The following is a 22,841-nucleotide window of genomic DNA, read 5'->3' on the forward strand; positions in this document are numbered from 1 at the left end:
ATAGCCTTGCAGGAGGTGAATAATACTCATAGGAATAAGCAGAAAAATTCTTTGTTCTATGAACATAGCGGGTTGAAGAAACACGCTCATATTCATGGGTCTGAGTATGATTTCCCTGCAAAATATTGACGTTAGGGTGACTCGGATGAGTCCTCGGTCTGTATGAAGCTTTTGGACCATATGAAGCCTTTGGTATGGGGTTTGTCTTCTTCACGGGTGGTGTCATGATGACATTCACGGGAAGATTCTCAAGACAAGTTTTGGGAACCCATATCTTCTTCAAAGGTGGCCCATTCCTGCAGTTAGTACCAATATACCTGGCAAACACTTCACCATTCTGATTCTTAAATAGTTTATAGTTTGCATCAAAGGATTCATCAATGATAATGGGATTAGCACAAGTGAAACCAGATAAGGTGGATGGGTCAGCTGGAGGTTCCTTTGCAGCAACCCATGTGGTTTTGGGGTACTGCTCAGGCTTCCAGTACGACCCATCAACATTCATTTTCCTCTCAAACCCAACACCCTCTTTCCTAGGGTTTCGGTTCAGAATATGCTTTTTGAGGACATCACACAGTGTCTGATGCCCTTTGAGACTTTTGTACATCCCTGTCTCAAGCAGTGTCTTCAACCTGACATTCTCATCAGCAATAGTAGTGGTATCCTCAACAGAGGGGTTAGTTACCACGTCAGCAGTTGAAGATATTGCAACAGTAGCAACGGTAGAACATTCAGCAACAGAAGCAGCGTTATCACGCTCAATGCATTTTAGGCATGGTGGTTCAAATCCTTCCTGAGCGGGACTGATCTGTTGGGCGTGAAGTGACTCATTTTCCTTTTGAAGATCTTCATGATTTGATCTCAATTTCTCAAGTTCCTTCTTCCTTTGAAGATAATCATAGGAAAGCTTTTCATGAGAAGTTGCGAGCGATTCATGTCGACCTTCAAGTTCCTGGTACTTAATATGAAGATTTTTTATGCCTTCAATTAAGGACTGAGACTTGGTCATTTCCGCGTCCAACAGGTCATCGCTTTTGTCTAACAAGTTTTGAGTATGTTCCATAGCTTTCTGTTGTTCAGTTGCAATTTTAGCAAGAGTTTTGTAACTAGGTTTCGGTTCACCATCAGAATCATCTTCACTAGATGTTTGAAAGTAAGCATCGCGTGATTTTACCTTGGCACCGCATGCCATGAAGTAGTAGGTGTGAGGCGAGTCGTCCTCAACATTATCATCAGTGTTGGTGACGGAGCCATTGTCTTTGGTGTTGAAGATGGACTTGGCGACATAGGCAGTAGCTAGAGCCAGACTCGCAACACCCGAGTCAGACTCCCCCTCAGACTCCACCTCCGCCTCCTCTGAAGCCGACTCCTCCTCTGAATCCATTTTCTTGCCAACAAAAGCACGGGCCTTGCTAGATGAGCTCTTCTTGTGTGATGAAGATCTGGAAGAAGACTTGGAAGAAGACTCTGAGGATTTCTTCTTTTTCTTGTCATCAGAATCATATTCTTTGCTCTTCTTCTTCTTCCTCTCATTGTCCCACTGTGGACACTCAGAGATGTAGTGACCAAGTTTCTTGCACTTGTGACAGGTTCTCTTCTTGTGATCATAGGCAGAAGCTTCATCATTCCTTGAGCTGGATCGTGAAGACTTTCTGAAGCCTTTCTTCTTAGTGAATTTCTGGAACTTCTTCACAAGCATAGCAAGCTCCTTTCCAATGTCTTCAGGATCACCAGAACTGCAGTCAGATTCTTCTTCAGATGAGGAAGCAGCAGCCTTTGCCTTCAAAGCTCGAGTTTGGCCATAGTTGGGGCCATAGATATCTCGTTTCTCAGATAGCTGGTACTCATGTGTGTTGAGCCTCTCAAGTATGTCAGATGGATCGAGAGTCTTGAAATCAGGGCATTCTTGTATCATCAGGGCTAAGGTGTCAAATGAGCTGTCAAGAGATCTCAGTAGTGTCTTCACTATCTCATGCTTCGTGATCTCAATGGCGCCGAGTGCTTAGAGCTCATTTGTGATATCAGTGAGGCGATCAAATGTGAGCTGGACATTCTTGTTGTCGTGTCTCTTGAAGAAGTTGAAGAGGTTGCGGAGAGTGCTGTTACGTTGATCTCGCTGAGTTCAGACGCCTTCATTGACCTTGGAGAGCCAGTCCCAGACTAGCTTCGACGTTTCCATAGCACTCACACGGCCATACTGTCCTTTGGTAAGGTGACCACAGATGATGTTCTTGGCAGTAGAGTCCAGTTGAATGAACTTCTTGACATCAGTAGGGGTGACGCCTTCACCTGTCTAGGGAATGCCATTCTTGACGACATACCATAGATCGACATCAATGGCTTCAAGATGCATGCACATCCTATTCTTCCAGTAGGGATATTCAGTGCCATCGAAGATGGGGCACGCAGCGGAGACTTTGATTATCCCTGCAGTCGACATATGTAAACTCCAGGTGGTTAAACCGAATCACACAAAACAAGGGAGTACCTTGCTCTGATACCAATTGAAAGGGCTAGTTATCGACTAGAGGGGGGGGGGGTGAATAGGCAATTTTTATGAAAGTCTTAAAAACATGGGAGTTTCGAAGACAAACAATATAAACAACACTATTCGAGTGCAGCAGAAGGTAGACCACACTAGACGAGCCATAGTCAAGTATTCAATATAGTGAAAGCACGAAGACTAATAGCAGCTAGGTAGTAAAGATCAGGATGGAAGATAGTATGAAGCCAATCAGAACAGATAGTCACACAGCAAAGTCAAGCAGATAATGCAAGCAGGCAAATGACTTCACAAAGAAAGACTGTAAGTAAAGAGAGGTAAGCAATAGAACCAGTGGCTTCAGAAGGACAGAGATTTGTTCGACGAGTTCTAGTTGCTGTGACAGCTATACGTCTGGTTAGGGAGGCTGAGATTCAACTCAGAAGACCGTGTCTTCACCTTATTCCCCTTGAGCTAAGGATACCTAGTCCCCACCCAATCACTCTGGTAAGTCTTCAAGGTAGACTTCCGAACCTTCACAGACTTCGTTCACCGGCAATCCACAATGGCTCTTGGATGCTCAGAATGCGACGCCTAACCGGCTGGAGGATTCACAGTCCTCAAGCTTAAAAAGTCTTCAGATCACGCGGACAGAAAGACTTCAGTGATGCCAAACACTCTTTGGGCTCTGGGTGGTTTGGGCTTTGTCCTCGCAAGGAATCTCTCTCGAAAGCTTCGGCGGTGGGTTGCTCTCAAATGACAAAAGCCGTGTACTAACTCTAAGCAGCCACCAATTTATGGTGTACGGGGTGGGCTATTTATAGCCACTGGGCAACCCGACTGGATATGTCCGAAATGACCCTGGGTCACTAAGGAACTGACACGTGTCGCAACGGTCAGATTTTGAACACACGCGGCAGCTTGACTTGGGCTACAAGAAAAGCTGACTTATCCGACACAGGATAAGATTTGCTCTCATTGTCTTTGCTCGAAGACATAGGATTTGGTTTGAGCATCACTTCAGTCACTCTGACTTTGTTCACTTGGACCCCACTTAACAGTGTGGTGGTTCCTATGACTCAACAAAGAAGAAAAGGAAACAACGTAACAACTAAGTCTTCTCGCTCCACAGTCTTCACTAAATGTCTTCTCGTGTCATAGTCTTAAATGTGAATATCTTCACTGACCACCATTGTCTTCAATGTCTTCACACATTTTCAGGGGTCATCTCCGGTAGGTAAACCGAATCAAGGAGGGACTACTACCTGTGTTATCCTGCAATTCTCACAAACACATTAGTCCCTCAACCAGGTTTGTCGTCAATACTCCAAAACCAACTAGGGGTGGCACTAGATGCACTTACATCTTCAATTAAGGACTAAGATCGGGTCATTTCCGCATCTAACAGGTCATCACTTTTGTCTAATAGTTTTTGAATATGTTCCATAGCTTTCTGTTGTTTAGTTGCAATTTTAGCAAGTGTTTTGTAACTAGGTTTGGATTCACCATCAAAGTCATCTTCACTTGATGTTTGAAAGTAAGAATCGCGTGATTTTACCTTGGCACCACGTGCCATGAAGCAGTAGGTGGGAGCCGAGTTGTCCTTGTCATTATCATCAGCGTTGGTGATGGAGCCATTGTCTTCAGTGTTGAAGGTGGACTTGGCGACTTAAGCTGTAGCTAGAGCCAGACTCGCAACACCAGAGTCGGACTCCTCCTCAGACTCCACCTCTGCCTCCTCAGAAGTAGACTCCTCCTCTGAATCTATCTCCTTGCCAACAAAATCACGAGCCTTGCCAGATGAGCTCTTCTTGTGTGATGAAGACTTGGAAGAAGGCTTTGAGGATATCTTCTTCTTCTTGTCATCAGAATCATAATCTTTGCTCTTCTTCTTATTCTTCTCATTGTCCCACTGTGGACACTCGGAGATGTAGTGACCAGGTTTCTTGCACTTGTGTGAGGTTCTCTTCTTGTGGTCATGGGTGGAAGTTTCATCATTCTTTGAGCTGGATCGTGAAGACTTTCTGAAGCCTTTATTCTTGGTGAATTTCTGGAACTTCTTCACAAGCATAGCAAGCTCCTTTCCAATGTCTTCAGGATCACCAGAACTGCAGTCAGATTCTTCTTCAGATGAGGAAGCAGCAGCCTTTGCCTTTAAAGCGCGAGTTCAGCCATAGTTGGGGCCATAGATATCTCATTTCTCAGATAGCTGGAACTCATGTGTGTTGAGCCTCTCAAGTATGTCAGACGGATCGAGAGTCTTGAAGTCAAGGCGTTCTTGAATCATCAGGGCTAATGTGTCAAATGAGCTGTCAAGTGATCTCATTAGTGTCTTGACTATTTCATGCTTCGTGATCTCAGTGGCGCCGAGTGCTTGGAGCTCATTTGTGATGTCAGTGAGGCGATGAAATGTGAGCTGGACGTTCTCGTTGTCGTGTATCTTGAAGAGGTTGTGGAGAACACTGATCCTTTGATCTTGCTGAGTTGAAACGCCCTCATTGACCTTGGAGAGCCAGTCCCAGACTAGCTTCAGTGTTTCCAGAGCACTCACACGGCCATACTGTCCTTTGGTCAGATGACCACAGATGATGTTCTTGGCAGTAGAGTCCAGTTGAACGAACTTCTTGACATCAGTAGGGGTGACACCTTCACCAGTCTTGGGAAAGCTGTTCTTGACGACATACCACAGATTGACATCAATGGCTTCATGATGCATGCATATCTTATTCTTCCAGTAGGGATACTCAGTGCCATCGAAGATGGGGCACACAGCGGAGACTTTGATTATCCCTGTAATCGACATAGCTAAAACTCCAGGTGGTTAAACCGAATCACACAGAGCAAGGGAGTACCTCGCTCTGATACCAATTGAAAGAGCTAGTTATCGACTACAGGGGGTGAATAGGCGATTTTTATGAAAGTCTTCAAAACATGGGAGTTTTGAAGACAAACAAATGATATGACACTAGTCATATACAACGGAAGGTAGACTACACTAGACAAGCCATAGTCAAGTATTCAATGAAGTGAAAGCAGGAAGACTATCAGCAGCTAGGTAGTAAGGATCAAGATGGAAGATAATATGAAGCCAATCAGAACAAGTACTCACACAGTGAAGTCAAACAGATAATGCTAGCAGGCAATGACTTCACGAAGACAAACTGTAAGTAAAGAGAAGTGAGAGATAGAACCAGTAGCTTCGGGAGGACAGAGATTTGTTCGACCAGTTCCAGCTGCTCTGACAACTGTACGTCTGGTTAGGGAGGCTGAGATTCAACTCAGAAGACCACGTCTTCACCTTATTCCCCTTGAGCTAACGACACCTAGTCCCCGCCCAATCACTCTGGTCTCTTCAAGGTAGACTTCCAAACCTTCACAGACTTCGTTCACCGGCAATCCACAATGACTCTTGGATGCTCAGAACGCGACGCCTAACGGGCTGGAAGATTCACAGTCCTCAAGTGTAACAAGTCTTCAGATCACGCGGACAGAAAGACTTCAGTGATGCCAAACACTCTTTGGGCTCTGGGTGGTTTGGGCTTTTTCCTCGCAAGGATTCTCTCACAAATGCTACGGATGTGGGTTGCTCTCAAACGACAAAAGCCGTGTACTAACTCTGACCAGCCACCAATTTATGGTGTAGGGGGTGGGCTATTTATAGCCACTGGGCAACACGACCTGATTTGTCTGAAATGACCCTGGGTCACTAAGGAACTGACACGTGTCCCAACAGTCAGATTTCAAACACACGAGGCAACTTGACTTGGGCTATAAGTAAAGCTGACTCATCCGACTCTGGATAAGGTTTGCTCTCGCTGTCTTCGCTCGAAGACATAGGATTTGGTTGAGCATCACTTCAGTCACTCTGACTTTGTTCACTTGGATCCCACTTAATAGTGCGGTGGTTCCTATGACTCAAGAAGAAAAGGAAACAACAAAACAACTAAGTCTTCGCGCTCCATAGTCTTCATGCGATGTCTTCTCATGTCATAGTCTTCAGCGTGCATAGCTTCACAGACCACCATTGTCTTCAATGTCTTCACACCTTTTTAGGGGTCATCTTTGGTAGGTAAACTGAATCAATGAAGGACTACTACCTGTGTTATCCTGCAATTCTCACAAACACATTAGACCCTCAACCAGGTTTGTCATCAATACTCCAAAACCAACTAGGGGTGGCACTAGATGCACTTATAGTATATTTGAAGTACATCGGGCAGGTGCTGCTGGACGGGTTTAAAGGTGAAAAGTACCTAGGCCGTGGCGGGTGCTTGGCATCTTGCCATACGGTGGGAATCATGTTAGAAACGTCAAGGGTGATGACGCTGCGCTGGCTGTCAGGGTCCACTAAGGAGATCTAGAACCGTTGAGTAGGTTGTTTGTGGAGCGGCTCCGGTAGGGTGGACTACAGTGTGGGCAAAGCGGATCTGTGGTCCTGGACGAGGGCGTCGGTGAAGTTGCTCCGGTGGTTGGGTTAAGGATGGTGTCGACGATGCATATCTACGGCCGTGGATGGGGCATTAGAAGCTGCTCCGGTAGGTTGGATGAGGGTGCAACGAAGCAAATCTGAGGCCGTGGACTTGTGAGTTGGCAAAGCGGCCCCAGTAGGGTTGAGAATGGTATAGGCAAAGCTACTCCGATAGGGTTGACGATGGTGTCGGTGAAGCGGCTCCGGTAGGGTTGAGGAATGTGTCGGCGAAGAGGATCAGAGGCCGTTGATGGGGGCATCGGTGGGGCGGCTCCGGGGTGTGTGGATGAAGCGTCTTCGGTGGGGAGTATGAATGAGCCATTGCAGATGCACTGCGGTTGATGAGAGTACGGGTGAAGTAGATCCGGCATCGTGGACAAGGCCGACACTGAATGGGCTGTGGTACAGTGGTGGATGAACGGTCTACTTGTTTTTAGGGGAGGTGGGATGGGTAGATGCGGCCGCAGAAGCCGATCCGGTAAGGTGGACGCCGCTTGCAGTGAATGGGCTCTGGTATGCCAGTGGATGAGCAGTCTAGGGTTTCGAGAGGGGAGGGGTAGAAAGGCCGATGAAGTACGGACAGTGTGATGTAAGATGCTCTGGTGCTGTGGAGTTAGTTGTTATTGCGGGAGGGGGAGAGGAAATGGGGGTATCGTGTGGTGGGGGGAACCGGAAGTTAGCAAAGCAGCCTCGACCTATTATGTAGATGAGGGCAGTATTGTAACTATCGGTATCTGTGCACCAAGGACAAAAGCGGAATTCCGCATGCTAAATACTAGGTGGCGGAAATTTTAGAAGGAGGCAGGAGATTGTGCCACCCGCGGGATCGTTCGTATCCAGTTTCAACTAATTTTGGACCGTGCTAGTGGGAAGGTCATGCAAGACTGTGTACACGGGGCACGCGTCAGCAGTTAATAACTGGTGTGAAGTCCACCCCAGAAAAAAAAGACAATAACTCGGGATGATGCACCGATAACTTGGACGTTCACACGGGCGTGACCAATCGTACGGGTGTAGAGGCGCGTTCACAAAAAAGGGATCAAACGCTCAGCCTATGTATTTCTCATGTAAATATATAATTTAGTGCCATTGGTTATTTACTTTAAACATAATGCATTGACGTGTTAGTGTAGAGGCGCACGAAAAGAAATGGATATTGTAGTCCCACAAAAGAAATGGATATTGTAGTCCGCTACTTAAAAGTGTTACCTCATATGATTACATAGCCTCCATTTCATAAATTGCGTACCCGTTACATATATTACTTAATAATAGAACCTTAAATTATCCAAGACTAATGAATTTGAATGCAAGAGTAACAATGGTGCATGTACATGATAGCTACATTGGTTGTTTGAAGAAACATCACTGTAACTTTGGCATGCACAACTGAAAAGGTTTATTTAGATAGAAACAAATGTGATATGTGAGTGTCCAATCTTTATAGCGTTGAATCGACATTGTACCTTTGGCCACGATACAAAGTAGATATTGATTTATGTTCAAGCGATGCATGTCCACGATGGCTAGATAGTGATACGTGAATGAATTGTGAAATCTCTCTCACACGCATACGTATCTTATTTCCCTATGGGCATCGGAACCACAGACGTGTAGTTCGTGTATTTCTCTCCCTCCGTCAAGGTTAGAATTCGTCTTTCTACCCCGTCCTACAAGTCTCTCACATAGAAACACACACGCTCTCTCTGTCGAACACGCCCACCCCTTTAATTCCGCCCACCCACAACCACTAATGTATCAAAGTATAATTATGTCTCTCACACATATTCCTAAGGTTAACTCGAGTTCTGGAACCATATGAATACATACAATTGGATTCTAGCAGAGCACCTTTTGTTTTGAGATTTCGCGCGCTCTCTCTCTCACACACACACACGCGCGCGCGCGTGCGTACACATTGTTTCTTGCTTCATTTTTTCCGGCACTTGCTTGCATACCTTCTGCTTATCTTCGTGATGCTTTAAGTATGCCTCTCACACATGCTATCTACCTATCCCTTGATATAGCTAGATATGTGTCAGACAAACTCCTTCTCCCTACTAGCAAGATGCCCATGCGTTGCATGGAGCATCAAGATGCATTTGTATGAGTAGTTTATCTTGTGGGAGAAAAGGATGAACGAGGTATTGCCTTATTTGCAAATGTGGAGAGGGGTGTGGGTATCTTTTTTGCAAAATTTCCATAGTTTCCTTCCTATCCGTCAGATATAAATCGGATGGCCTATATTGCAGGATGGCAGGAACACCATCATCACCAACTCTGTTTTTTATAAGAGTAGAGATATGTAAGTGTCCCTCCCCCCCCACACCCACACACCCACACACACACTTCCTGACACCGAAGGAGTAGGGTGACACCTCGATCTTGATACTAATCTATCGATTGGTTTCTCCCTCAAACACACACACACACAGACACACACTACCTGACACCAAAGGAGTAGGGTGGCACCTCGATCTTGATAGTAATCTATCTACTCCTCTTTCAAACACACACTCTCTCTCTCTCTCTCTCTCTCTCTCTCTCTCTCGCTAGTTGTGCCTCTGTGCCTACCGCGCACACTCTCGATACGTCTTTCTCTCCCCCTCCCCCACCCCAACAATGACAGCAGAAGGGTGACAACTTGATTTAATCTTAATCTGTTAATTGGTATCTCTCTCAAACATTGTGTCTCTATGACTCGCTCAGACACACTCGGTACGTCTTGTTCTCCGTAGCCCCCTTGATATGTAGACTTCTCGCGCGCGCAAAGTTGTAGTGACGATGACGCTGAACCCAGTGTGCCTTGTTTTTACCGGCCTCTTGTGATAGTTTTCACCCTGTTTTCTGTTAATTAACATGGCAACCTTTTCTTTGTTACTACTAGTGAATCTGAAATCATTTGGGGCAGACATAAAATATATCACTTCAACCCAATTATCGCAGTAACTATTTTAAAAGAAACTAGCTAGATGACCGTGCGTTGCACGGAACATCAAGATGCATTTGTATGAGTAGTTTATCTTATGAGAGAAAAGGATGAACGAGGGAAGGTCTTATTTGCGAATGTGGAGAGGGGTGTGGGTATATTTTTGCAAAATTGCCATAGTTTCCTCCCTATCCGTTAGATATAAATCCGATGGCCTATATTGCAGGTTGACACACACACCATCATCACCAACTCTGTTTTCTACTCCCTCCGTTCCTAAATATTTGTCTTTTTAGAGATTTCAACAAGTGACTACATACGGAGCAAAATGAGTGAATCTACACTCTAAAATATGTCTACATAGACATCCGTGTGTGGTAGTTCATTTGAAATCTGAAGAAGACAAATATTTAGGAACGTATGGAGTATAAGAGTAGACATGTAGATATATCTCCAGCATGGTCTACAACAAAAATGTGCTGGACTGGTTAGCGCCGGATGCTCGCAACGCGATGTCCTGAGTTCGAATTCTGTCTTTAACTCTAGATTTTTATATTATATATTACTTATTTAATATATACTTCTTTCGCTAATGTACTGACAGTGGAACCCACAGACTACTTAGAATACAAGATTAAGGATGGACTTGTTTCTTTTTAACTTTCTGTATGAAGCTGTAGGCACCTTGCAAGTCACGTGTACACTGTACATGCAATTAAATTTTTATAGAGGGAGAATTATACACGCAATTAACTCAAATGGATTGGATTTCACTCTATTATTTCCAGCATGAGAGCATCTCCAACGGCAGTCGGAAAATTTCCTCCCGCTTCCTTCTGCAGAGGACAACATCAAACGCCAGCGGCATACATTTTCACAACTCTAACCAACCAGATGAAATTCGTGCAAACACGGACTGATTTCATATAAGCATGAAGGATTTCGTATAAAAAAGCCAGATCTTCATATAAACATGATGGATTTCATTACATTTACATGAATTAAGTGGTGCTAATCCAGCTCTCTTGGTATAATTAATACCCCCTCTGTACGGAAATACTTGTCCTAGAAATGGATGTATCTAGACTTATTTTAGTTATAGATACATACAATTTATCCATTCTTAGAACAAATATTTCCTGGTAGCTGGAGAGGGACTACCTAATCTAAATGGCTGCCTGCGGATCCCTTTGTCTTCCTCATGTCCGGCACACACTTGCGGGGTCGAGAAGGTCATCGGAAGAGACGAAGCAGCAAAGAAACAACCTGAATGCGCAGTCGTCGCCTCAGTTGTGGCCTTCATGAGACCCAAGTGGCGGCGGCCTCCCATGTTCTACTTCTCCTCGATGATGGTGGCAGACACGGAGAAGCTGGCCACCGACTCGCCGCTCTACACGCACCCGCCTTCTGTCTCTGCCTGCATGGCGCTACCGCAGGCACGGGAGGCGCGCCCACAGACATGGGAGGTGCGGCCACCGTAGACATTGGTGGAACGGTATGATGCAGCGACGATGCCCGTACTGGCGTGCTCGCCGCCGTGCCGGCGTGGAGCAACTCGCCACTCCTCATCGAGCTGAACTGGAGCGACGAGATGCTGAACCGCGCGCCTGCTTGGGGTGGCAACTGGCTTCGTCGGGCCAAGAAAGGTTAGTGAAGCACCGAGCGGCCTCGCCCGTATCCGGAGGGCTCGGCAGGCCACCCAGCCGGGTAGTATGCTAGAGAACTGCTCCTCGGAAGCCATCGGAAGAGTGGAGAAAATGGTGAAGGAGGAGATGGGGGAGTGGAGGAGGGGTGCGATTCTTGCCTATTGTCTGTCTGGCCTCGTTTAAATAGAGGGCGGATGGTAGGAGCTTGGCCGGCGTCTGGCCTCGTTTACACTGAGGGCGGACGAAAGGATCTCGGCATGTGTTGCATTTAATTCTGGCCCGCTCATGAACGGAGTGTGGCTGGAGTAGGTTTCTCGGTTTGCATGCGGGTTTAATGAAGGGGTTTGATGGAGACGAGGAGGCGTGTTTAGCCAGGCGTGCAACGGGCGGTGCAGTACTATTCGATTTGACAGCAGGCATTGCAGTTCCTGATACGGCTTTAATGCATACGAGGGAGGGGTAGCAGTTTCTGAAATGTCGAACAACCAATGCATCCTCCTTTAATTAGCATCGTGAATGCATGAGGGAAGTAATGGGAGGAGGACCGGGAAAAGAGGCTGCACGATGTGAATGCAACGCAGTTTGCACTCATATAAAGGCGCTCCTCCATTATAATGCATCTACCACATCGTACGCACCTAAGCATTTGCCTAAGCACCTAAACTAAGCGCAAAAGTGCTCACTCCAGACCCATGGCGGCGATGCGCACAAGCGGCCAGCGACTGTGCCAGATGGTCCACGACGCCGGCCTGCGGCATGGCGCCGAGGATCGTCTGCAGACGATGTTGGCGACCGGCTGGTGGATGGCCGCCGTCGACGCCAACTACGACCCTCAGTTGGACCAGATGATCGTTGCCACCACCAATAAGTTCACCGTCCTCAAGAAGCTCGCAGACGACATCGCCGTACTCCTCCAGCCCACAGCCCGGGATCCTCATTGCCTGCCACCCTAATCGGCCTCCATGGCCGGAACCTCTTTCAAGCACTAGTGGCCCTGCGACTGCCCGCTGACGCCATGAAGAATGTCCACCTGGAGGTCGTGCTTGCAGCGACGCGCCTCGCCCTGCAAGAATTCGTCGAGTACATAGGTATCTACAAGGCCAGTGAGGACGCTACGACGTTGGCCTTCCTCAGCCGGCTGGAAGCCTTGGATGCCTTTGCTGAGAAGCACCTTGACCTCGCCACAAAAGCTGCCGCTCCTTAGCCGCCGGTCGGTGGCCCGGTGCACTAAGTTGAGGAGGAGGAGGTCGTACTATGGTGGATGCATCTTTCTTCTTGCCTCCTGTAACCACCACTGCGATCGCATCATCTTGGCCTTAATTCTTATTGTGCTATTGCATTCTCATTCCAGTCAATACCGACATGTGCGATCCCTTTGCTTAATTATATGCATCACTGTAACTAGTACTCCATCCATCAATTTATAAGTTGTGCTTACCTTTTCCATCAACTTCGGGCAACACGCGGGCATCTTGCTAGAAACACTAGAACATGTTGGACCGCATGTGATCAAACCGATGATGCACCAACCTAGCTACTACCTACCCTGCTTATCTAGCGGAAATAGCCCCGCCCTAGCATTTCCAATCGTTATTTCTATCTATCAATCGTGCCAAGGAGCAGAACCAAATGTTACAATTTATACATGTTTCTCTACTCCTACTCCTATAAAAGACTCAGTTGGTGATGGTGGTGTGTCTGCCATCTATCATTTCTGACCATTAGATCTGCATCTAACGGCTGTGAGGTAAGTTTTGGCATTTTTGCAAAAATAGCCCACTTTTGTGCTCCAATTTGTAGAAAACCCCTTATTATCTTGAAAGCAACTACATCCCTCCCTCACCTCATCAAAACAGCCTAAGAAATATATTTTCAGTGAAAAGTAATATATTAGGAGTATATCAAAACAAGAGTGATTTCTTTCAAGTTTGTGAACAAGTACTACTATTCTACTACTTTGGATCCGTCGTAATGCACCGGCATATTGCTAGTAAAAGGAAAAGGCTTGCCGCGTTCGTGTTGCACCCCACACGCCTGGGAATCAGGAGTACTCCAGGGCCCGTCCAACACGCCACATAGCTTAGGGAAGGCGTGTTTCCTCGCATTTTCACTTCCATGTGGGATCGCCGTTGAGCAAACTGACTATTGGCAAACCGCACCCCGCCCGCCACCGGGTTGGAAAACAGAAACGAGGGGAAGATATAGCTGTAGCGCAGAAGCCAAGAAATTTGGTTTTAGATGGGGCTCGTTGATAGAGTAGGAGTATTCCGTACTACTACTCCTACTAGTACCAAGTTTGTACTATACAACTAGTACTACCACTATACAACTAGGTATGTGCACGGCACAACATCATAGGAACAAAAAATAGGAAGATCTTGTTTTGGGTGATTTATCTTTTTTTTCAGTCAATGTAGTATGAATAATATGATGTGGGGGCACCCATGAAGCTTATGTGGCTTGGTTGCATGGCTACGAAAGGTTAGAGAAAAATAAATAGATAATGTGTTTGGAGTGCACTCCACTAAATAGATATACTTTGGATCCATTGCAATGCACGGGCCGGCACATCTATATCTATACCCCTATATAGTGTGTGAATAACTTTGAAAGTTGGCCATTGGATGAAGCCAATCCGACGGTACAAAGATGGCAAATCCGAGCACTACTGGCCATTGGATATCATCTACATTCCACCAGATTCTGCCACATGTAGAATCTAGAAGACTCCATGGTTGAACTTAAGCATAATGCACAACCCACCAGAATCTCGTGCGTGCAATGCACGTGTACCTTACTAGTTGGTAGTAGTAAGAAACAAATTCCGGGTTTGGCACGAGCTCGTACTGCGGGAGCACCACAAGGCCTGCTGGAGGAGTTACATTTCCCTCTCGGGGCCCATGGGACCGAGCTTCAGTGGCTTAGTGCACCGGCCTATGAGTCAATGACATGCGGACCTTAAATGCGGCTGGACCACATGTCATTCTCATGGTGGTGGCGTGGTTTGCGACTCACTCTTTCGAGATGAACCGGCCGGTGGTGGCGTGGCTGTGGCGAGGGTGCCACAGCTGGGCGTCGGGGCGTTACGAGGTGTAGATGGCCACACCGGTGGTACTACATGTAGTACAGAAGTACTCCAGCTGAGGATTGATGCCCGGGACGAAATGTGTCACAGCCGCTGGATGAAAATTTGATGGTGCGGGAGTACAGATCGGAGCACAGGAGCGGAGCAGGCAAATCGCGTCCAATCGGGTGTGGCTGTGGTAGAAAGTTGATGGTCGCTGCAGTTCAGCTGGCCCGCATGCCATGCACACAAAGGCAGAGGAGCGGTGGGGCCGAGAGGGATGAGGCGCACGTTGGGGGACGTCGTGCCATGGGTTGGAGCGGCGTCATGGGAATCACATGTGGGTGTGGCAGTGGTAGAAACAAGAAACATGATGGTCGCCGTGGTTCAACTTCCGTGGACAAACTGCCATGTCTGCTCACACATGTATATCAAAATTAGAGTGTTTATATTTCAACCCCGTTAACAAGTATTATTCTACTACTTTGGATCCATTGCAACGCACGGGCCAGCACATTGGTAGTATTAGTCTCTATCTCTATCTCTACTCTATTCTAATAAAAAACAGAGTTGTTGATGATGGTGTCCCTGCCATCCTGCTATATAGACTGTCCGATTTATATCTGACGGATAGGAAGGAAACTATGGCAATTTTGCAAAAAGATACCCACACCCCTCTCCACATTTGCAAATAAGGCATTCCCTCGTTCATCCTTTTCTCCCACAAGATAAACTACTCATACAAATGCATCTTGATGTTTCGTGCAACGCATGGGCATCTTCCTAGTACTCTTATACTAGCAGGATATATACACTTATAAAAAGTAGAGTTAGTGATGATGGTGTGCCTGGCATCCTGCAATATAGGTCGTCCGATCTATATCCGACGGATAGGAAGGAAACTATGACAATTTACCTGCACTCCACTCCACATTTGCAGATAAGGCCTTCCCTTGTTCATCCTTTTCTCCCACAAGATCTTGATGTTCCGTGCAATGCACGGGCATCTTGCTAGTCTTATAAAAAAACAGAGTTGGTGATGATGGTGTGCCTACCATCCTGCAATATAGGCCGTCTGATTTATATCTGATGGATAGGAAGAAAACTATGGAAATTTTGCAAAAATATACCTACACCCCTCTCCACATTTGCAAATAGGGCCTACCCTCATTCATCCTTTTTTCTCACAAGATAAACTACTCGTACAAATGCATCTTGATGTTTCGTGCAACGCACGAGGATGTTTCCTTGGGAGTCTCTCTAGCGCGGCGTGGCCGTAGTTGCAAGTTGACGCCCCTTGTGTCGGCGTTCTGGGAACAGGGGTCCTTAGACCTGCCTGCCTGCGGCCTGTGGCGTGGCTCAAGGGGTGGCCCAGTACGGCCCATCTTCATCAACTCAAGCTCAAGACCCTCGCGAGGGGCCAAGACTCGCGGGGCAGACGACGCAAGGCTTCCTCAGGAACGGCCTCACCAGGCAGGCTCGCAAGGAGGCGGAGAGATCAAGGCAGGAGTACCCCGCGAGGTGCCCATGACGCAAGCCATGACGAACGAGACCAGGCGGGCACCAGGCGGGCGCCAGCCTACGCGGTGTCCTCGTTTCCTCTTTGGTGTAAAGGGGGCAAGCACAGGCACGGAGTACCGAGGCATCAAGCAAAGGTTACTATTTCGGTGCAATGAGACCAAGACCAGCAGAGCGACAAGACGGAGGTCACCGTGGAGCCCAAGACGGCGTCGTCGCCAGTGCCTTTGGCAGCCGAAGACCAACTTTAGTCAGGATTACTTGTACTAGATGTTCCCCTTCAAAATGGTCGTTGTTGGGTCCCTTCCCGCTTAATATTTGGGAAGAGGACCAGGGCCTCTATATATAGGGCTAGTCACCACAGTAGAGAGGAAAGCTCTCATCTGATCCAGAGGCGATCAAACCCACCTAAGTAGAACAACGCACCAGCCCAAGAACACCTCTCGCGAGGTTGTTCTTCCCCTGTACTGTTCGTCATCAGCCCCTGAGGCAATCCACCTCACCACAAACTAGAGTAGGGTATTACACCACAACGGTGGCCCGGACTAGTATAAAAACCTTGCGTCCCTTGTGTTCATCGTGTAGCGTAGATTCACGCTGAGGCATTAGGACGTGGATCTGTGGGGGAAAGATCTTTGCGCGCACCCCGGAGTTCGAACCTCAAGTGTTTTGCCGGAACCCGATATCCAACATTTGGCATGCCAGGTAGGGGTGCACCGGAGCTCTCCCTTCCGTCGACCTGCTCTCCATCAACACCGTGCTTCGCCCTCATGGTAGACAACGCGCCACCCACTCCGGCTGCCGACGCTGGCACGGGGCCAGGGGCTCCGAGCCTTGGCCCCCGCCTTGCAACAGGTGCAGTGGCTGAACAAGTTCAAGCCAGAGATGCCGCCGCGCTACGACGGCGCGACGGATCCACTAGCTTTCCTGCCGGCGTATGAGGAGGCCGTCCTCAAGGCCGGGGGCAACGACAGGGTCATGGCTAACTGGCTTCCCATGGCCCTCACCAGCGTTCCACGCATGTGGCTGCTCCACCTGCCAACGGCTTCGATGGCCTCCTGGGAGGAGTTGCGCGACCTCTTCCTCGCCCATTATGCTGCGCCGGCGCCCCCGGTCGTCGCTGCTCTCCTGGGCGGCTCGCAAGCGCCACCCTTGAGCCTCCACGTGAAGCCATTTGTCTGCCAGATCGGCACCGCCCTCACGCGCCGGGAAGCCCCTCCGGGTTGGGTGGCACCCAAGGCCGACTTGACCTTCAGCTTGGATGATCACCCCGTCAACACCGCCTGCTCGGGTGCGCTCCCGATGCTGTGCACTCCCACCATCCGCCAGGTGGCCGTCACCAGGACCCTCATCGACGGCGGTGCCGGCCTCAACGTGCTCTCAGTGGTGGCCTTTAGCCTCCTCCACGTGCCCCTAGAGCGACTCCGACCCAACAAGTCCTTCTCGGGCGTCGGAGGCAGTTCCACCGGCTCCCTGGGGTAGATCCACCTCCCGGTGACCTTCGGCACCCACGAGGACTTCTGCATAGAGCTTATCGACTTTGACATCGCCCCCATTGGCCTCCCGTACAACGCCATCCTCGGCTACCCTGCCTTGGCCCAGTTCATGGCAGCGACTCACCCGGCCTACAACCTCATGAAGATGCCCGGGAGCAATGGCGTCCTCACCGTAGCTGGAGATACAAAGGATGCTCTGCAGGCGCTCAATCTCACCTTCAAGGCGGTCGCAGTGGCGCAGCCCACCAGCGCCGACACCCTCAAGGCCAAGGGGGCTGTACCAACCAAGAAAAAGCAGCTGTTCACCCAAGACAAGGCGGAGACTAAGCAGGTACCAGTCGATGATGATGGATCCTCCGGTGCCACCTTTACCATAGGCGCCAATCTTGACCCCGAGCAAGAGGAGGCTCTAGTGAAATTCTTGCGCGTGAACAAAGAGGTGTTCGCGTGGGAACGCAAGCAGCTAGCGGGGGTCCCAAGGTAGGTGATCGAGCACCACCTGAACGTGTGCCCCAATGTGCGCCCCGTGAAGCAGAAAGCAAGGCGGCAGTCCACCGAGAAGCAGGCCTTCATCATCCAAGAAACCCGCAAACTAGAAGCTACGGGAGCCATTCGCGAGGTTCGCTATCCGGAATGGCTGGCAAACCCTGTTGTTGTGCCGAAGAAGGGAGGAAAGGAGCGCATGTGCGTCGACTTCACCAACCTCAACTAGGCCTTCCCTCAAGATCCGTTCCCGCTCCCCCGCATCGACCAAATCGTCGACTCCACCGTTGAGTGCGACCTGTTGTGCTTCCTGGATGCCTTCTTGGGCTATCACCAAATCAAGATGGTGGTAGAAGATGTGGAGAAAACGACCTTCCTGACCCCGTGCGGGGTGTACTGCTACACTTGCATGCTGTTCGGATTGTGCAATGCAGGCGCAACCTTTCAACGACTGATGCATATCTCCTTGGGCCGGCAGCTCGTGAGAAACGCTGAGGCCTACGTCGACGACATCGTGGTGAAGTCTCGGGAGGCCAAGACCCTGATACAGGACCTGGAAGAAACCTTCACGAGCCTTCGTGAAGTGGACCTGCGGCTCAACTCAGAGAAGTGCGTGTTCGGTGTTCCTTCTGGCAAGCTTCTGGGCTTCCTCATGTCCCATGGAGGTATCGAGGCTAACCCAGAGAAGGTCAAGGCAATCAAAGACATGAGTCCGCCGCAAACCCTCAAGGAAATGCAGAAGCTCACCGGGCGAGTAACCACGTTAGGGCGCTTCATCTCCAAGCTAGGGGAATGTGCCCTTCCCTTCTTCAAGCTGATGAAGAAGAAGGGTCCGTTCAAATGGACTCAAGAGGCTGACGAAGCGTTCCAAGATCTCAAGAAGTACCTGACCAGCCCTCCGGTGATGGTGGCTCCACGCCCTCAGGAGCCCTTGGTGCTCTACCTCGCCGCCACACCCTACTCCACCAGCGCAGCTCTCGTGGCGGTTCGGGAGGAGCGCCGGGTCAAGGCCGCATTGGCCGCAACCCCGACCACGGCGGCTCAAGTCCAAGAAGGCCTTGCAAGGGCCACGACCTCGACAGATGGGGAGCAACCTCAACAGGAAGACGCGTTCGGGGTTGAGAGGACCTCAGCAAGCAGTCAGGAGCCAAGGGCTCAAACGCCTCAGGAGGCGCTTGATTCTCTGGAGGGTGCAGGCTCTGTTGGCGCGCCCACCCTCGTCGAGCATCCCGTGTATTTTGTCAACACAGTGCTGCGGGATGCAAGGGCATGGTACCCCATGCCCCAAAAGCTCTTGCTCGTGCTATTGGTGGCCTCTCGGAAGCTGCGACACTACTTCCAAGGTCACCCCATCAAGGTTGTCGCAGCCTACCCATTGGAGAGGGTGCTCAGGAGTCCCAACTCCGCTGGAAGGGTCACTGAATGGAACATTGAGCTGCAAGTGTTTCAGTTAGAATTCAGCATGACCAAAGTCGTCAAAGGAGCCGCACTTGCAGATTTTGTGGCAGAATGGACAGAGGCGCTAGGGCTCGAAGCAAGAGAAGATCGATCGCTTTCCCCGGGAAGCAAGGCACCAGACAGCTGGGTTATGCACTTCGATGGAGCATTCTTGCGACATGGCGCAGGGGCTGGCGCAATGCTTATATCCCCCACTCAGGACACTCTATTACACCGTGCATCTCTGTTTCCAGCAACGCAAAAAGGTTTCCAACAACATAGCAGAATACAAGGGCCTCATAGCAGGCTTAAAGGCCGCGGCCGCACTGAGGGTGAAGCGCCTCATCATCAAGGGTGATTCACAGCTCCTCGTCAACTTCTCCAACAAAGTATATGAGCCCAAGGACGAGCACATGGAGGCGTATCTTGCAGAAGTGCGCAAGATGGAAAAGCAATTTTTGGGGCTAGAGCTGCAGCATGTGCCTCGCGGCACCAATCAGGAGGCTGATGGCATCGCCAAGAGGGCATCGAGGCGGCTGCCTTAGGAGCCTGGCGTTTTAGAGGAACGACTCTCCAAGCCCTCAGCAGCACCATCACTATCAAGCCCAGCGCAACGACGGGAGGAGATCCCTCAACCGCCTGCCTCAGGAGCCCTAGCCTGTGGCCCGACCTCAGGAGCACACTTGCTCCTGGCGCTGGAGCCTCAGGAAGGATGCTGGACTGCGGAGCTCAAGGATTACCTGATGCAAGGGAGTCTACAAGAGAAAGAAGAGGACGCGAAACGCGTGGCCCGGCAGGCCACGGCCTACTGCATCCAAGACGGAGAGCTCTACCGGAAGCGGCCCAACGGTGTTTCCCTGTGTTGCATCTCCGAGGAACAGGGGAAGGAGTTGCAGGCAGAGATTCACGGTGGAGACTGTGGGCACCACTCGTCATCACGGACCCTCGTCGGCAAGGCGTTTCGCAGCGGGTTTTATTGGCCTACAGCACTCAACGATGCAATCGAGCTGGTGAAGGCTTGTGAATCCTGTCAATTCCACGCCAAGAAGATTCATCAGCCAGCTCAGGGCCTGTAGACCATTCCACTCTCGTGGCTGTTCGTGGTTTGGGGGCTGGACATTTTTGGCCCGTTTCCTCGGGCGCCAGGGGGCTATCGCTACCTCTACGTCGCCATTGACAAGTTCACCATGTGGGAAGAGGTGGAAGCTGTCCGCACCATCCCAGCTGGCTCCGCAGTCAAGTTCATCAAGGGCCTCGTGAGCAGATTCGGGGTGCCTAATCGCATCATTACCGACAACGGTTCGTAGTTCACCAGCAGTCTCTTCAAAACATATTGTGCTAACCTTGGAACACAGATATGCTACGCTTCGATGGCACACCCTCAAAGAAACGGCCAGGCTGAACGCGCCAATGCAAAGGTCCTGAAAGGCCTCAAAACCAGGACCTTCAAGAAGAAGCTGGAGGCCTGCGGCAGGGGCTGGTACGACGAGCTCCAGTCCGTGCTATGGTCTATCCGCACTACCGCCACCAAGTCGACCGGCGAAACCCCGTTCTTCCTCGTCTACAGAGCAGAGGCGGTCCTCCCTCACGAGGTCAGGCGTCGCTCCGCGCGGGTCCTGGCATTTGACGAAGCGCAGCAGGATGCCATGCGGGGGATGGATCTCGTGCTGGGGGAGGAATACCGTCGGGAAGCCGCGCTACGAGCGGCAAGATACCAGCAGGTGCTGCGGCGGTACCACTGCTGCAACATCCGCCCCAGGACTCTCGAGGTAGGTGACCTCGTGCTCAGGCGGGTGCTCTCCAGGGAAGGGCTGCACAAGCTCTCGCCCATGTGGGAGGGCCCGTTCAAGGTTGTTCATGTTTCCAGACCTGGCGCCGCGCGCTTGGAGACCTAGGAAGGGTTGCCCATTCCGAACGCGTGGAACATTCAGCACCTCCGGAGATTCTACCCTTGAAGTAAGGCCCAGTGCGTGTAAAGAAGGCTCGGCGCCTGTGAAGAAGGGCCCTGTGCCTGGAAAGAAGGCCCAGTGCCTGTGAAGCTCGTCGCCCCAAGAAAAGGCCCGGTGCCTGTGAAGAAGGCCCAGTTCCTGTGAAGCTCGTTGCCCCAAGAAAAGGCCCAGTGCCTGTGAAGAAGGCTAATGCCTGTGAAGCTCGCCGCCCGTGACACTCTCACGTAATAATGAGTTGGGGTTGTACACGCCCCGGAGTCTCCGGAGTGCTGCCCTTGGGCCTCGGGGGCTCCCGCCCACGCCTAGTGGCAGCACTTAGCTCCGCGCTGATGAGAAGACGTTGAAGACTAGGCTAGGTGCCGGACGCGGCTTTTCATTTGCTTTCTGCAGTTGGCTTGTTCACCCTTGTTCGAAACTTTATTGGAGCTGCTTCTAGTGTTGTTTGCCGTCCCCTGCCCGTGATTCTCTATCTCTGTTTTTTGCCTGACTCATCCTCTCTTTCGCAAGCCTCACGAGGGGGCTGCGCGGGCGCCCTCGTGAGCACCTTCTTGCCTAATTTCGTGAGGCTTCCTCACTCAAGTTCACAGCGGGAGCACCCCTCCCGGTGCATGCCCCACGGGCATCACGACGCAAACAAGGGACCTGAGTCGGTCACCCTCACAACAAAGGTTCGAAAGCTATCCTCCCGGCTAATTTTTGCAGGCCTTAAGATGCCCGGCGAGGCCTCAGGCAGGTACCTCGCGAGGCAAAAACTACAGCGAGCCCCTCGAGCTAAGTTGTTCCTACGCACAAGCACGCAGCCGCAACACCACAACACAGCATGTGAATAATAGAAATAGCATAATAATTAAGGGCAATAGTCCAGCACGCCCCCACAGGGCTCCATACTTTTCTTTCTCTCTACGCGGGAAAAGGAGGCAAGCAAAATAAACGCGGCGTGCCCAGCGACGGCTCGTTAGGGGGGATTCACACCGCCCTCCTGAGCTCAATCAGAATCCTCCTCATGCTTCACCAAGGCACGATGGCGGGATGACCCGCTACCACCCTCGAAGCGAGCGCGGCGGCGCGGGGGTTGATCGCGGCCACCGCTGGAGGAGCTGTCACCAGAGGGGGAGCCGCTGAAGCTTGGCGAGCTGCGAGCGCCACCGGCAGTGGGCTCACCTTCGTCCTCGTGGCGGCCGTCGCCAAGTCCCAACACTTGGTCACTGTCATCGTCTTCCGGCCAGCAACCGACACGGCGGCCGTTGCTACGTCTTGAGCTTGCGTTGGTTTTCCTTGAAGAGGAAAGGGTGATGTAGCAATAGTAGCGTAAGTATTTCCCTCAGTTTTGAGAACCAAGGTATCAATCCAGTAGGATGCTCCTCAAAAG

This window comes from Triticum dicoccoides, chromosome 4B (assembly GCF_002162155.2).
Source record: "Triticum dicoccoides isolate Atlit2015 ecotype Zavitan chromosome 4B, WEW_v2.0, whole genome shotgun sequence".
Lineage (NCBI taxonomy): Eukaryota > Viridiplantae > Streptophyta > Magnoliopsida > Poales > Poaceae > Triticum > Triticum dicoccoides.